The sequence below is a fragment of the Ovis canadensis genome, chromosome 26 (genome assembly GCF_042477335.2).
Source record: "Ovis canadensis isolate MfBH-ARS-UI-01 breed Bighorn chromosome 26, ARS-UI_OviCan_v2, whole genome shotgun sequence".
NCBI lineage: Eukaryota > Metazoa > Chordata > Mammalia > Artiodactyla > Bovidae > Ovis > Ovis canadensis.
The window spans coordinates 44908762-44924119 of record NC_091270.1 but is presented as its reverse complement, the minus strand read 5'-3'; the positions used below and the strand labels follow the sequence as shown (position 1 = coordinate 44924119).

At 42.5% G+C, this 15358-nt stretch overlaps 1 long non-coding RNA gene across 7 annotated transcripts in view; it reads right to left on the bottom strand.

Annotated features, from left to right (window-relative positions):
• Nucleotides 1-15358, bottom strand: part of LOC138430868 (uncharacterized) — a 173725-nt gene that overhangs the window by 32917 nt on the left and 125450 nt on the right. The window lies entirely within an intron of this gene.

Sequence of the window (15358 nt, the reverse complement as noted above, 5' to 3'; positions counted from 1 at the left end):
TCAGTGGACCAGCGACTTTGGCTCAAAGAAATACACAAGGGAAACCCTGGTGGCTTAGCAGTAAAGAATCTGCCTGCAATGCAAGAGACATGGATTCCACCCCAGGGTCAGGAAGATCCCGTGGAGGAGGGCATGGCAACCCACTCCAGTATTCTTGCCTGGAGAATCCCATGGACAGAGGAGCCTGGCAGGTTGCAGCCCACACAGAGTCAGACATGACTGAAGCGACTTGGCAGAGCAGCAGCAAGCACCGTACAGCCTGCACCGCGTGCCTTTCTCCCTCATCTGCTTTCAATCTTTTACGGTTTGGATCTTCTACTTCTCTCTCCCTGTTTTCCAGGTGCCTTCTATTATTTTTTTTTTTTAATCAACAGATAATTCATGGTTGGTCTTTACAGAAAACAATTTTCCCCCAAGACAGTAAACCTCTCTCCACAGAGTGACTAGTGATTTTATCATTCAAGTTTTTTTTAAAGCATAATATTTACGGGAATGATCCAGAGAGATGATATGGGGTGAGAGGTGGGAGGGGGGTTCAGGATTGGGAACTCATGTACACCCGTGGCTGATTCATGTCAATATATGGCAAAACCAATACAGTATTATAAAGCAAAATAAAGAAAAATAAAAATTAAAAAAAAAACAGCTCATAAAAAAATAAATAAAATAAAATCTAAAAATAAGCAAAATATTTATATGGATGCTTCTTGCTGTTTCCTATGAATATACTGGTGGTGACAAACCATATTTTACAGATTATTTTTCTAAATTCATTAATTTACTGTTAACTACTTTATACGAAGCACTCTGAGCGCCCCTAGAAATCACAGGAAAGAAGCATGAAGCCGGTCCCTGCTTCCTCCCCTTTAAACCTGGTAGAGATTTCTTCCTCTCTTCTCCATTGTTACGACTCTCAGCTCCTCAAGTGCATCACCTCGATCCCTGTACAGGAGCTCCTTTGCCTCCTATCCTCAAATGTATCCAGTTACTGACTTTCGTATGTATAGGGATCTGCTGATACGGCCATAGCTGAAACAGAGATGAGCAATCGCATCTAACCTCAAAAGCTTGTGGTGAGAATTGAACATTTCCTAGCACATTATAAGGACTCAATAAATGTTAGACACTCCTGCAATCTCAGTGAAATCTACCCCAGAACTCTGTTAGATACTCTTTCTCTACAGCTACTTCTTTTATGTCTGCTGCTGCTGCTGCTAAGTCGCTTCCGTCGTGTCCGACTCTGTGCGACCCCATGGATGGCAGCCCACCAGGCTCCCCCACCCCTGGGATTCTCCAGGCAAGAACACTGCAGTGGGTTGCCATTTCCTTCTCCAATGTATGAGTTATCATGGTCTGTATACTTCTCTACCAAATTAAAAATAATACCACTTACTAAGAGTTTGCTATATATATTTTATATATATATATATATATATATATATATTAGATATTTTGCTTATACTAGCTCATTTCATCCACCCTGGACCCTATGTGATATAGACAGTCATTTTCATTTTTTTGAACTGAAGACTTCAGCAATCGTAGATCCAAGAGCATTCACTTAGTAAACAAGAGAAGAAGGGCCTGAGTCCAAAATCCATGCTCTTGACCACCCACCACTCTCAACCGCCTCCCTCCGGGCCCAGTCTATCATGTCCGTGAGTCCCTGTGGTGAGTGCGGTGACACATACGTTCGCATTCACTCTTAATTCATTAATGTAACACCTTTTCAAGCTAAAGGCAAAAATATTTTTGTGTTTCAACCAAACATGTAAGACACACACACAAAAATGATGTGACTGTCCCTTGGATCCGTGGTAACTTTTTAAAGGGTTAAGTTGACCTAGCTTTCTCATTTTAGAAGTGTTGGCATTTCCTTTTCAGGAAGGAAAAGACATAACAGGAATAAATTGTAGGCAGATGTCTCATTTCTGCTATTTATTATTCTGGGGTGAAAATATTGAGTGACATAATGCATCACAGGACTGTCATGACCAAGCAGGGAGCAATGCATCAAACAGGCGTGGCTCTTGGAAAAATGACCAAACAGACCTCAGCTAATGATGGATTAAGTTATTGGGATGTGTTCAAGTTATTAACATTAAGGGGGATGGGAGACATGTTTTAGGGAAGCATGTATATTCCTAAGCAGAAAGTAATAAAGTTTCAAACAGAGTTATTGTAGGATCTAAGAAAAATCACAGAATCAATTATCCTTAAACAATGAATGTAATCTATGGAGGTCTTTCCCAAAAAAGAGCTTCTAAAGTGAGGGTCTTGGGGTTTGTAGGATGAAGGGAACAGAAGGAAAAATAGGTCTGTGGGCTAGGTACAGAAGAGTGTATAAAGGACCTTGAATAGTATGTCAAAGAATCTGACCTTCATTCAACAGACAGTAGAGAGGCACGTCAGCTTTGGCGGGGGGGGGGGGGGGGGGGGGGGGGGGAAGAAAGGCATCAAGGTGATGCATAATTCTAGATTAAGCAAAGTGAATTAGGAAATGAGAAATTTATAGACACTAGGAATTAAAAAGAGGGACAGATTTAAAGAGATACATAGGAGGGAGAATATATAGGAGGACTTAACAGCCCTTTGGATGAGAGAAGAAAGGAGAATAAGACAGCAGATGGAAGACAGGAAGAGAAAGAGAAACAGATTTGAGACAGAATGGAGAATGGTGACGTGGGAGAGGGCGGGGGATGGGAACTAGGCGAATAAGAGGTGGGGGAGGTGGGGGTGGGCATTACTAGTTACTAAGTAGGGTAGATTCTCTACTTAGACTGAGGAAGTAAGATAGCCTCCTCAGTCTTTGACATAGTAAGTTACTGTTGTCATATTCATAGCCAGATCAGTAAATACAATAATTGGTTGCTGGTGCTGGAGCCAACGAGGATTTAGAAACGAATCGTCTACTACCTGCTGCTATCGTGTGTACATTTGCGTTCTGTGTTATTTACTTTTCAGTTGTCTGAGACTCGATTCGCACTAGAGGCATCCTTGCCTTTTTGTATCCCCTAGAGAGAGGCAGCATGGCTCCTGGTTTCCACCGAGTGCTCTGAAAGCAACCACGATTTTGCTGACCACTGGTTGACTGACCTTCCCTGTGAGATTCCTCTTCCTCCCACTTCTACGAATTCTCTACCCCATCAGCCTCTCCCTGATCCCTGGATGCCTTTTCTTGAGCCAAGCAGAATTAGTGGTGGGGCGGTTCAGTTGCTCAGTCGTGTCTGATTCTTTTGTGACCCCCTGGACTATATAGCCCACCAGCCTCCTCTGTCCATGGGATTTTCCAGACAAGAATGCAAAGAAGTACAAGAAAACGTTTGACTTGCTTATACTAAATTGTGTGATAGTTTCATAGGTGTATGCATATGTCAAAACAGATCAAACTGTGCTCATGAAATATGTAAAGCTTAGTGTTAAAGTCCTTAAAAGAATAAAGTAGATAAGGGACTCCACATATATCACTAGTAATTATTACAGCACTCTATACCTAAATTATTACTGTCTACCTCTTGCTTATAAGGATCCAGAGGCTTTCAAAGGGCTAATAACACAGGTCGAAGAGTCAGACAGTCAGGCAGTAGGGAGTGGAGATGTCAATTCTGTCCAGTGGCAGGGAGCCCGTTCTTCCCACCTACGGGACTGGCACACGGGTAGCCCGCAGATGTGTTTGGTTTAGCCTGTACAATCCTGGCCTTATGGTGTTTTTCAAAAAATGTGAATTCATTGCCAAGACTTTTTTTAAAGGAAGATTGGTTTCAAAAATCCAATTTTTTCTTGTTTTTTTAACTTTTTATTTTGCAAAACATCAGAACTGGCAGTACTGGGCTTGTTTTCCTCTAGGTGACTAGGTATCTACTAGCCCTGAGGAGCAACCTCTCCCTTCAGACAGACAGGATGGGCAGAGTCTGACTGACCACAGTCCCCACCCTTCATGCCTTCCTACAGCATGCTCTCCTCACTCTTTGGGTACCTGCCTGGCCCTGCTGGTGGCTAACCTTGTCGCCTGTGTTAAGTCCTGTTCCCGGGGGAGAGCATGTTTTCCTCTCCGTTGTGGATCTCAGGAAGGAGGCAGTTTCCATTTCTACACCTGGACTGAGTGCCTCCCCATCCTTCCTTGTGCTGTGATGTCTTCCTAGTTTTGATTTTTATCTGACTACTGACCCCTGGTGGCTCAGACAGTAAAGCGTCTGCCCACAAAGCGGGAGACCTGGGTTCGATCCCTGGGTCGGGAAGATCCCCTGGAGAAGGAAATGGCAACCCACTTCAGTATTCTTGCCTGGAAAATTCCATGGATGGAGGAGCCTCGTAGGCTACAGTGGGATTGCAAAGAGTCGGGCACGACTGAGCAACTTCACTGGTTCACTGACCCATGCCTAGCCCTGACACACCATCACAGAGCTTAAGCTAAGCCTCTGGTTCGCCCGCAGTCAGGTTCTGATTCTCTAACGTGCACTGATCATCCAGGCTAGACTGAGGTCCGATCTGAATTACTCAGCAAGTCCACTCTGTTGTTCAGCTTGGACTGCTCCCATCCCACCAAGCCAGTCCAAGACTTCTCTGCAATTTCATTCGGCTCCCTTGTATCTACCCCGCTCTGACCATGAGCCAGTGGCTGGCCCAACACAGAATTACTTTCTTTCTGTTTGCCATTTCTCTTCTTTCCTTCCTCCATCAGTCTGGCTGTCCCAGCCCTGTCTTCACAGCAAAGCCAAGAAGGGAGATGTAGAGACAAGAAAGGACTGATCAGTGTTCCCTGAATAATACAAGATGAGGGAATTTTTTAAAGGCCCTCTAGACTTTGTGCATCAAGGATATTTCATAGGACCTGACAGAGACTTGTAAAATACATTTCGTATAAGAAAGAAGCTGAAAAGGGCAGAAAAAAATGCTACAAGTCTGACAAGGAAAGAAAGAAAGGTGTAGACCAGAATATTGGGACTGAAAACCCTACTGAGAGCAAAGCTGGCTTTGACCTTTGTGCCTCCCTAAATGAAAAGCAAACTTCTCCCCTCCTCCCTCATCCCCGACTTTGTCAAGCGTGATTGATGACAGGGCTTTTGCTGAGGACACTGCTGAAACATTCCCACATATAAAACGAGAGCTCACCTGGCGTTTATCTGCAGAAGAAAAGGCACTCTATTGTAAAAGATAGACGCCTGGCAATTAAAGAGAAAGGAGTGGAAAGGAATACCGTTCCTGGCAGCATGACACGCCACCTAACTGATGTTCCCCACCGAGGTGTACCCTGATGGTCCCCGTCTTTAAAGTTTCTAGGGCAAAGTCAAAGAGAGAAGGACACATCCCCTACTACTCTCCAAACCAATTCCTGTCTTTAAAAAATAAACCAGTTAAAAAGATGAAAGTTACAAAGTGTGTGCGTGCTCAGTCCTGTCAGATTCTTTTTGACCCCATGGACTGTAGCCTGCCAGGCTCCTCTGTCCATGGAATTTTTCGGGCAAGCATATTGGAGCGGGTTGCCATTTCCCCATCCAGGGGATCTTCCTGACCCAGGAACTGAGCCCATGTCTCTTGCATCTCTTGCATTGGCAGGCAGATTCTTTAACACTAAGCCACTTCGGAAGCCCCAAAAGATGAAAACCCTAATTCAAAAACACCCATGCACTCCAGTGTTCATAGCAGCAGCATTTACAATAGCCAAGATATGGACACAACGTGTCATTCATTCATTGCCAGGTGAATGAATAAAGAAGATGTATACGTGTGTGAGTTCAGTCACCCAGTCATGTCTGACTCTGCGACTCCATGGACCATAGCCCACCAGGCCTCTCTGTCCATGGGATTTCCCAGGCAAGAACACTGGAGTGGGTTGCTATTGCCTCTCCTGTTGTATACATATGCAATGGAAAATTATGTAGCTATAAAAAGAATGAAATAATGCTATTTGTAGCAATGCTGATGAACCTAAAGATTATCATACCAAATGAAGACAGATAAAAGCAAATGTTCTATGACATCACTTACAGGTGGAATCTAAAATATGATACAAATGAACTTATTTACAAAACAGAAGTAAACTCACAGGCTTAGAAATCTAACTTATGGTTACTAAAGGGGAAGGTGCAAGGAAAGGATAAATTAGAAATTTGGAATTAACAGCTACACCCTGCTGTATATAAAATAGGAATCGAATAAGGACATACTGTACAGCACAGGGGAATATTTTCAATATTTTGTAATAACCTATAATGGAAAAGAATCTGAAAATATATATACATATTTATGTCTAATAGATGTATAACTGAATCACTTTGCTATACATCTGTTACATTGCAAATTAACTGTGTTTCAAATTATTATAAATTTTTTATAGTTTTGCATAATTATTATAAAATAATTAATATTTTTCTTAAAAAAATAAGCCAGTCAGCTCCTTTTCTAACCCATTCTATCATGTATATTCCAGCTTCCAGCCCTATATTCCTCTTCTTTGATTAAAGCTGACTCCTCATCTTCAACCACTGAAATCTTACCCATCATTTAAGAGTCAGCTGAAATTCGGTCATTTCTCAATTATCCCAGCCTACTATGCCCTCCCCCTTCTCAAATTCTCTAACAAATGCAACCTATGCCCACATCACTCACCAACCAGATAGTAAGCACCTCTGAATCAAAGCAAAGTCCAACCATTTTACCCCTACTACCATAGCTAACATTTAATAGGTGTTCAGTAAATATCAATATGAATATAACACTCTACCATATTCTTCACTACTTATCTCATTTCATATGTATTTCCTTTAACTCAGTAAGTATATAACTTCCCTGAGGTTAAGGACCATAACTTTTTTAGTATTTCTTTGGCAGTCTTCCCTGGTGACTTAGATGGTAAAGAATCTGCCTGCAGTGTGAGAGCACTGGGTTCAATCACTGGGTGGGGAAGATCCCCTAGAGAAGGAAATGGCAACCTAGTCCAGCATTCTTGCCTGGAGAATCCCACAGACAGAGGAGCCTGGTGGGCTACAGTCCATGGGCTGCAAAGAGTACACAATTGAGCGACTAACACTTTCACTTTATTTTCACTTCGGCAGCCTAGATGGTACCCAGCCCACAGTAGGAAATAAATATTTATTTGACAGAGTTGGTTGATTGACTTACACGAATTGTAAGCTTTTCAAACTACTTAACAGTTTCAATACCAAACATTCTTTATTTGAATAGGAAATATCACTTCATGGCTAAAATAAAATCATGTGGGCTATGGACAGTCTGAAGGCCTTCCCAGGTGGCTCAGTGATAAAGACACCACCTGGTAATGCAGGAGACAAGGGTTCAATCCCTGGATCAGGAAAAGCCCCTGGAAAAGGAAATGGCAACCCACTCCAGTATTCTCGCCTGGGAAAATTCCATGGACAGAGGGTAGGCTACAGTCCATGGGGTCGGAAAAGAATTGGACACAACTTAGCTACTCAACAACAACGCGGACAGTCCAAAGGTTTTCAGTGCCATAATTTTACTTTGCTCCAGAGTAAAGCCCCAAGTTTGCTCTGGGATGTTAACATACTACCTTGGAATGAGTGACTAATGTCTGACCAGCCATCCTGTGGGTCTTACTTCAGAGTTCTCCAAGTTTATCCTCAAAGGAAAGGGCATATCACACTTAATCAGTTCACACGTCAAAAGGCTATTTTGTTTTTAAAATGCTTTTGCGAGGAGTTCCACCTGGGACTTACAAATCCTTGTGAGATCTTGATTTGCACATCAATGTTGGTTGCAAGGCACTATGACAAGAGCTCAGCTGTCAGTGGGAAGTGAAGCAGGATGTCAGCCTCTGTTTCTTCCCCCTGCCCCGCCACCACCCCTCCACCCCAACTCCTTGAATCTCCTGGGCAGATTCAGAAAGAGAGCAGTTAAAGACAAGCAGATAGGATGTGAAGGCCTGGGATAAAACCGCACGTGGGAAAAGAAAGACTGACATCAGGTTGCTTTCCCATCTTATGATAACTGCTCTAAGACCATGAGCTTTAAGTAATAAGTTTTTGAGAACCCAAAATGTTAGATACAATTTTGTATAAGCAAATCATTTGTGTGCACAAAACTCTGTATTTTCTCATGCAAACAGCATTTTTCACATGCAAATGGGGCTGTTAGAGCTTTAGCTAATTAAGCAGTGCATGCAATTCAATGCTTTTTGCAAGCGCACATGGGAAGTGATCCTGGTGTAGCTACCAAAAACGTTGACAAGAGTGGATGGCAGTCACTGTTTGCCGACAACTGGGCGGCTCGGTCTCCTTGCATGCTGGAACTCTCTTCAGAGGTGGAGTCCACAGTATTTTCCCGCAAATGATTGGTTACAACCACTGTCATCGCATCACCTAGGTTTACTCCATGCTCCAACTCACACATGCTGAAAGTTCCCTGATGGTCCAGTGGCTTAGACTCTATGCTCCCAATGTAGGAGACCTGGGTTCAATTCCTGGCCAGGGAGCTAGATCCCGCATGGTACAACTTAGAGTTCATATGCCACAGCTAAAGACCCCACATGCCACAATGAAAATTGAAGATCCCACAGCCAAATAAACAAATATTTGCTTTTTCCTCTTTTTTAAAAAATTGGAGGATAATTGCTTTACAATGTTGTGTTAATTTCATAAATGTTTAAAAAAGAAAAACTCACGTATGCCATCCAAGTTAGCATCTCAGCGTGGCTTGGAAGAAATGGTCTCATGGGTAGATATAACCACCGCACTGAAGCTCCTCAGCCATCCCAGAACCTACACTAAACTGGAAATCAGCAGCTTGCTGCAGTTGGGTACTTGAGTGTAATAACAACTCTATTTACCAAGCAATGGACATAGGCAGGAGGTAGATGCCTTCCACCCCCATCCACCCCCACCCTCGTGCCCAGGGTAAAGAGATTGGAGATTCATTCATTCCATGTGGACTGAAACTCCAAGATGGGAATAGTAGGGCAATTAAGGGAGGAACCTGGGCCCTGCCCAGACCATGTATTTCTCGTTCTTGAAGTCTGGAGACTTCCCAGACCACACATGCACAAAAAGGTTCCTTGGAGGTCAAAGATGAGTGCTGTCAAGGGATGCTTTGCCCACAGGCCTTTGCAGCAGAATCCATCTTGGCAAAGAGATGTGTGTGCACACAAGGGAGGATCCTGAGATAAGCCAAATATGGGCTGTGAACCAGGCAAATCAAAATGATTGGCCAAGGGAAACCCGGAAGAAATGCCCCATAAAGGTAATTCAAACTGCCACAGGGTGCCCCTCAGTGACTCTCTCTCAGCCCGGCCATGTGTCTGTCCACACCTACAGTACTCTTTTTCCTTAAGTACTTTACTTGCTTCACTATTCCTATTCTTTGTAGGAATTCTTTTCTGCAAAGCTGAAAAGCCAGGGCCCTTGTCACCGACCACTGGTCTAGTGGGTAGGATCTGGCACTCTCACCGCTGGGACCCAGCCTCGATCTCCAGCTGGGAACCCAAGCCCCACTTCAAGCTGTTGCAGGCCGAGGCTACCCGAGTTCAGGCAGGAGTCAGGAAGTCAACAAGGATTTGTACAGCAAGGATTTGTACCTTAGGACTAGTAGGTGGTTCATGTCTAGACCTAAAGGGGCAAGGATCAGGAGCGACAGCTACACAAAAAGGACCCCCCAACAGGAGTTGTGACCTTTCAGTTAATGAAGGCAGCCAACCCATCATGATTCCAAAGTAGAAAGCCAGAAGAATCAATACTCTGACTCCGTTAGCCTCTCTCTCTCTGGTGTCTTGCCAGCTTAATCCATTGACCAAGCCCAGCTGGAAAGCAGAAGGCCAAGGCATCTCTTGATTTCATCTACACTGGTCAACCTCCAGGCACAGGGCAGGACTTAGAATAGTTGTGAAGGCCAGATCAAAGGTACCCTATGTTGATTCCTTGGAGCCAAAGGCTGCAGCTATCGGGCACTCTTTTGTTTCCTATTTCAGTACTTCTGATCTTCAGAATTTCTCTGAGAGCTACAACACAATCACACCCTGTCTAGCACTATTTCCCAGCCTCAGTGGGAATTTTCATGATTAAAATTGTTGTCTTAAACTATAAGGATCATTAAGACCTCAACAAATTTAGTGTACAGTGCTAATATGGAAATGGTTACAGGTTCATCAATGGTCATGGATTTGATTGGCTTAGTTTATCTACTAATCATAGACCAAAGCTATTGCCTATATAGAAGAAGCCAAAAAGGAACAGAGACCTCCTCTTCTCTACCTCTTTTCTCATTAGTTTCACTCCTTTCTTTCTTAAATTTCTTCTGCCATGCAGCACAGCTTGTGGGATCTTAGTTCCCAGACCAGGCATCGATTCCAGGCCCTCAGTGGTGAAAATGTGAAATCTTAACCTCTGGGCCACCAGGGAATTCCCTAGTTTGGGTCCTTTAAAATGCCTATTTATATTTAAAATAATCACCATCTCACAGTTTAAATTAAATTGTTCAATATTTGTTTAATGTGTGCTGCTTTTTTCCCCTCCTGCCTAAACTGCCAGCTCCCCAAAGGCAGAGGATATGTACAATGTTTAGTCGGTAAAGAAGCCACCTGCATTTAAGAGCCCTGGGTTCGATCCCTAGGTCTGAAAGATCCCCTGAAGAAAGGGATGGCTACCCACTCTAATATTCTTGCCTGGAGAATTCCATGGACAGAAGAGCCTGGTGTGCTACAGCCCATGGGGTTGCAAAGAGTTGGACACGACTGAGCAACTTTCACTTTTTTCTGGGTCTCAATAAGCACTCCTCCTACGAATTAATTCCCCAGTAATTTGCAAGTTCTGGTAACCAGCATTTATAGAACAATCTCTGTGCACTTAGAACTCTGACACATTCCAGGCTATTTGAGAGCAAAAATCAACTATGCTTTATCTCAGGCCCTTCCACAGTGCAGAGCACATAGCCTTTCCAAAATCCATAGTAGTAATTACTCTGGAAGGTTACAGGAAGGAAGAGAGTAGAAGGGAAGCAGAGAGGAGAGATGGTTATTGTGTTCCTTGTTAGTAAAGAAACTTGTTGCATTAAGTATGTGGGCAGTTGTTAGATACAAAGCAAGCAGAGCAACTAAAAAATAACTTGCTCCATAACCTAACCCATATAGTGTCACCTAGATGCTGTGAAGATAACTGGCCTCTGGGTATTTCAAACGTGGTCTTTGTCCTTCCTTTTATAGATGGTCTTGTACATCTTTGTGTATAATAAGCCAAGTGGATGAGGGCGGTGTTGTGATTTAGATATGTGCATCCTAGGAGCCATAAAGGGAACTCAAATACATCTATAAACACCTTTGAGAGCTTGTGCAATAAAGAAAACTTCCTGACAAATTAGTCATGGCCTTAGAATACAAAGCTAATGACACATCAGCTCACTGCTCTAACCAGCAAACACAGCGAGAGAATGGTGTTAGACTGAAATTAATCAACCTAACACAATCTGGAATTCAGGGGAAATTTTTCTGAAGGAAGATATTTTTTTCAAAGATATTAAGACATAGCTTAATCTCTCCATTTCATCTGGCCTTGCAAAAACAATCTCTGAAGTCAACAGCAGCCCTGAGATTGATACAAAGCAAGACTCTGTGGGGCCCCTGGGCACAATAGCTTTTCTTTGTCCTCCATTTCTTGATGATAGGAAATGAGCTTTATTCAGCCTCTAAGACCTTCATTTCAGTTCAGTTTAGTTGCTCAGCTGTGTCCAGCTCTTTGCAACCCCATGGACTGCAGCACGCCAGGCTTCCCTGTCCATCACCAATTCTTGGAGTTTCCTCAAACTCATGTCCATTGAGTCGGTGATGCCATCCAACCATCTCATCCTCTGCCATCCCCTTCACCTCCTGCCTTCAATCTTTCTCAGCATCAGGGGCTTTTCCAATGAGTCAGTTCTTCACATTAGGTGGCCAAAGTATTAGAATTTCAGCTTCAGCATCAGTCCTTCCAATGAATATTCAGGACTGATCTCCTTTAGGATGGACTGGTTGGGTCTCCTTGCAGTCCAAGGGACTCTCAAGGGTCTTCTCCAACACCATAGTTCAAAAACATCAATTCTTGGGTATTCAGCTTTCCTTATAGTCCAACTCTCACATCCATACAGGACTACTGGAAAAACCATAGCTTTGACTAGATGGACATTTGTTGGCAAAGACCTTCACTGAGTTCCAAAGGGCACATCCAAACAGATGCTAATTAGGGAAGGGAGGGGCTATAGAGACAGAGAGGAACAGTCAAGAAATAATAGTGGAGCCTTGGGATAGAGTACTGGTTCCCCCTCAAGGGATACACATAGCAATATCTTCAAGTTGTTTTGCAGAAACTGAAATTCAGGCCAGGTGGGAGAAATTAATGGTATGATGCCCACAAGCACCTATACCCCAAACCAGTTGGAACATTGACAATGCTGACTCCCATTTACCTTACCACCAACCATCAGAAGAATGTCCATGAGCTGATCACGTCTTTAAACCATAACTATAAAACTCCTCACTACCCCGTCCAGGTCAGAACATGCACTTTTTTATTGCTATACCAGACAGAGTGGGCCACAGCATCCTAATTAGCCCACTGTGGCCCCCTCTGCCTGGCCTAGCAATAAAGCCATTCTTTTCTACTTCACCCAAAACTCTGTCTCAGAGATTTAATTCAGTTTCGGGGTATAGAGGCTAGATTTGACTTCTAGATCTTGCTTTTCCTTATGCACGAGACTTGTCAACACAGCCACTATGATGTCAAGCAAACTACCTTTGAAAACAAAGAGGTTTTCAAGGAAGATTGTTGGTGCCGTTGTTTAGTTGCTCAATCTTGTCCAACTCTTTTGCAACCCTATGTACTGTAGCCTACCAGGCTCCTCCATGGCACTTCCTAGGCAAGAATACTGGAGTGAGTCACCATTTCCTTCTCCAGAGGATTTTCTCAACCCAGGAATTGAACCCATGTCTCCCACATGGGCAGGCAGATTCTTTACCACTGAGCCCCACAGGGAAACCCAATGTCGGGGATGGCAGGGGGAAGGGGAGGGTAGTGGGAGGGGGGTTGCAGAGGAGGCGATGGTGGCAAAGAGCTATTAATATGGCAATCATTCACCTAAACATGATCAGGATTTCATGCAATTGTATTGCAATGATTTATCATAAGTCATTATAATTGCACTGTCCAATATGGTAGCCCGAGCCACATGCAACAATTTAATTTAAACTTAAAATTAATAAAATTTAGTTCTTCAGTTGCTTTAGCCGCATTTCCATCCTCAACAGCCACACGTGGCTACTGGCTGTCCTATTGAACAGATAAACAGAACATTTCTACTATCATAGAAAGTTATTTTAGATGGTGCTACACTTTAGTATGTTACCAAGCCTTCTGGCAATGTATCCTCCTGGCTCAAATTATATTACCATTTATGTACATAACAGTTTATATTCTGCCTGGCATCTTTTTCCTTTCTGGTGTCTCAAAAGACCATCATGTTTATGAGCAGCTAATGCTTTTACACATTCTTCGATATGAAGTTTGTACTAAATATTACCTTGGATACTAATTAAGTGGGGTTTGAAAGTAAAAACGCATTGGCACAGTTAAGGTTAATGGCTTAATCCTTTAGCACAAGAGACAACTTCAAGAGCTTGTTTGAAAGACTTTTACTGAAGCACAGGGAATGCCCTGCTTCATTATCCATGAGCATTGTCTATTCTGCCTCCTCTGGGAACTGTCCCATCGATATGTCCTTCAAGTTCCTGATACTTAGAAAACGTTTCCAGGTCTTTGCATTTCTTCCTATGAGAGTAAACTGCTAATAAAAGGGAGATGCTTATTTTTCCTGATAATTCTAGAATCACCAAGATCTGTACTTGATTTTTAATCTCTTTCTTATAAATTAACTTAAACAATTAATTATCTTTCATTTAGGAAGATTGTCAGTAAAAAATAAAAATGGTTGATGGAGTACAAAAAATAAAATAATAACTTCACTGGTTACCAGTGGGTAGATGAGGGAAAATTAGAATCAGTTTGTAAACAGGCACAAACTTTCAGTTACAAGAAGAATCAAGTTCTGAGGATCTAATGCAAGACATGGTGACTATAGTTGATAACACTGTATTATGCAATTGAAATTTGCTAACAGTAGAACTTCCATATTCACACAAGCAGACACCAAGATTGTCAGCCCTCTCAATAATGTATCTGGATTGCATGGTGAAGAGATTCTGTTTTAGCAACATGATTAAACGAAATGCTATGAAAATTGTTTTAAAAATAGCTTCACCAATGATTGTTACAGTAATTCTAATTCTTGGATTTACAAGATTCTCACATTTCCAAATAAAGATTTAAGGGCACAAGGCAGGTGGGGAGTGCTGGAACAGTAGATTGGAATAAAAAGAGCTATTTTTGGTTATCTTAGTATGCCTTTCCTTGTTTTCTTTTCAAAACTTTGCTTACATATGGACGCATGAAATGCACGTGATGTGGTTTTGTTGTTGTTTGTTTTGGGGGGGAGTGGCAGGGGCATGTTTTCTGCTGGCCTCACTGCCTGCAGGATCTTAGTTCCCTGACCAGGGAGCAAATCCATGCCCCTTGCGGTGGAAGCACAAAGTCTTAACCACTAGACTATCGGGAAGTCCCATCATTTTAAAACAGTGTCTCATTCCCACCTCCACCAATTTACTAATTTGAGAAAATAAACTGTCCATTTAAAATTCCCTTGAGGCAGGAGCTTGGTATTTTTTTTTATTCTCCTCACATGGTGGACAGTAGAAAGAGGAGGCAAGCTCTTCTGTGTCTCTTCTTACACGGGCACAAATCCCATCTTGAGGTCTCCATGATCATGACCTAATGACTTCCAAAGACGCCATCTTCAAATGTCATCATAATGGGCATTAGAATTTCAAGGTAGAGATTTTGGAGTTCAGTCCATAATATTAAGTCCATAGCAACAGGTTTTGATTTTTTCACTGAAGGAAGGAAGAGTTTGAACTAGAATATACTGCCAGCTTCTTACATTGACCAGAAGCCTTCAGCTTCCTATAATTATAACAACTCACTCCCTCAGCGATAATTTAAAGCTGCACTTTTTGTACTACGAGTTTGCGGACTATTCCTACATGATAAATAAGGGGGCCCAAATGTCTTTAATCATTTAGAGCAAAGAGAACAAAAATCAAACGGCATTAAATAAAAACAAGATCTATGAGCTGCAAGTCTGAAACATTTTGTATCAGCGACTTTAGAACTGAAGATGTAACAAAAAACTGAGGTTGGTCCCAAAGCAAAGGAAAAAATTGTTTTCAGGCAGTTGAGAAAATAAAGTAACATGATCAATCAGTGCTGAGGAAATCTCCTTTACTCAATCTATACCAAAGATAAGAGAG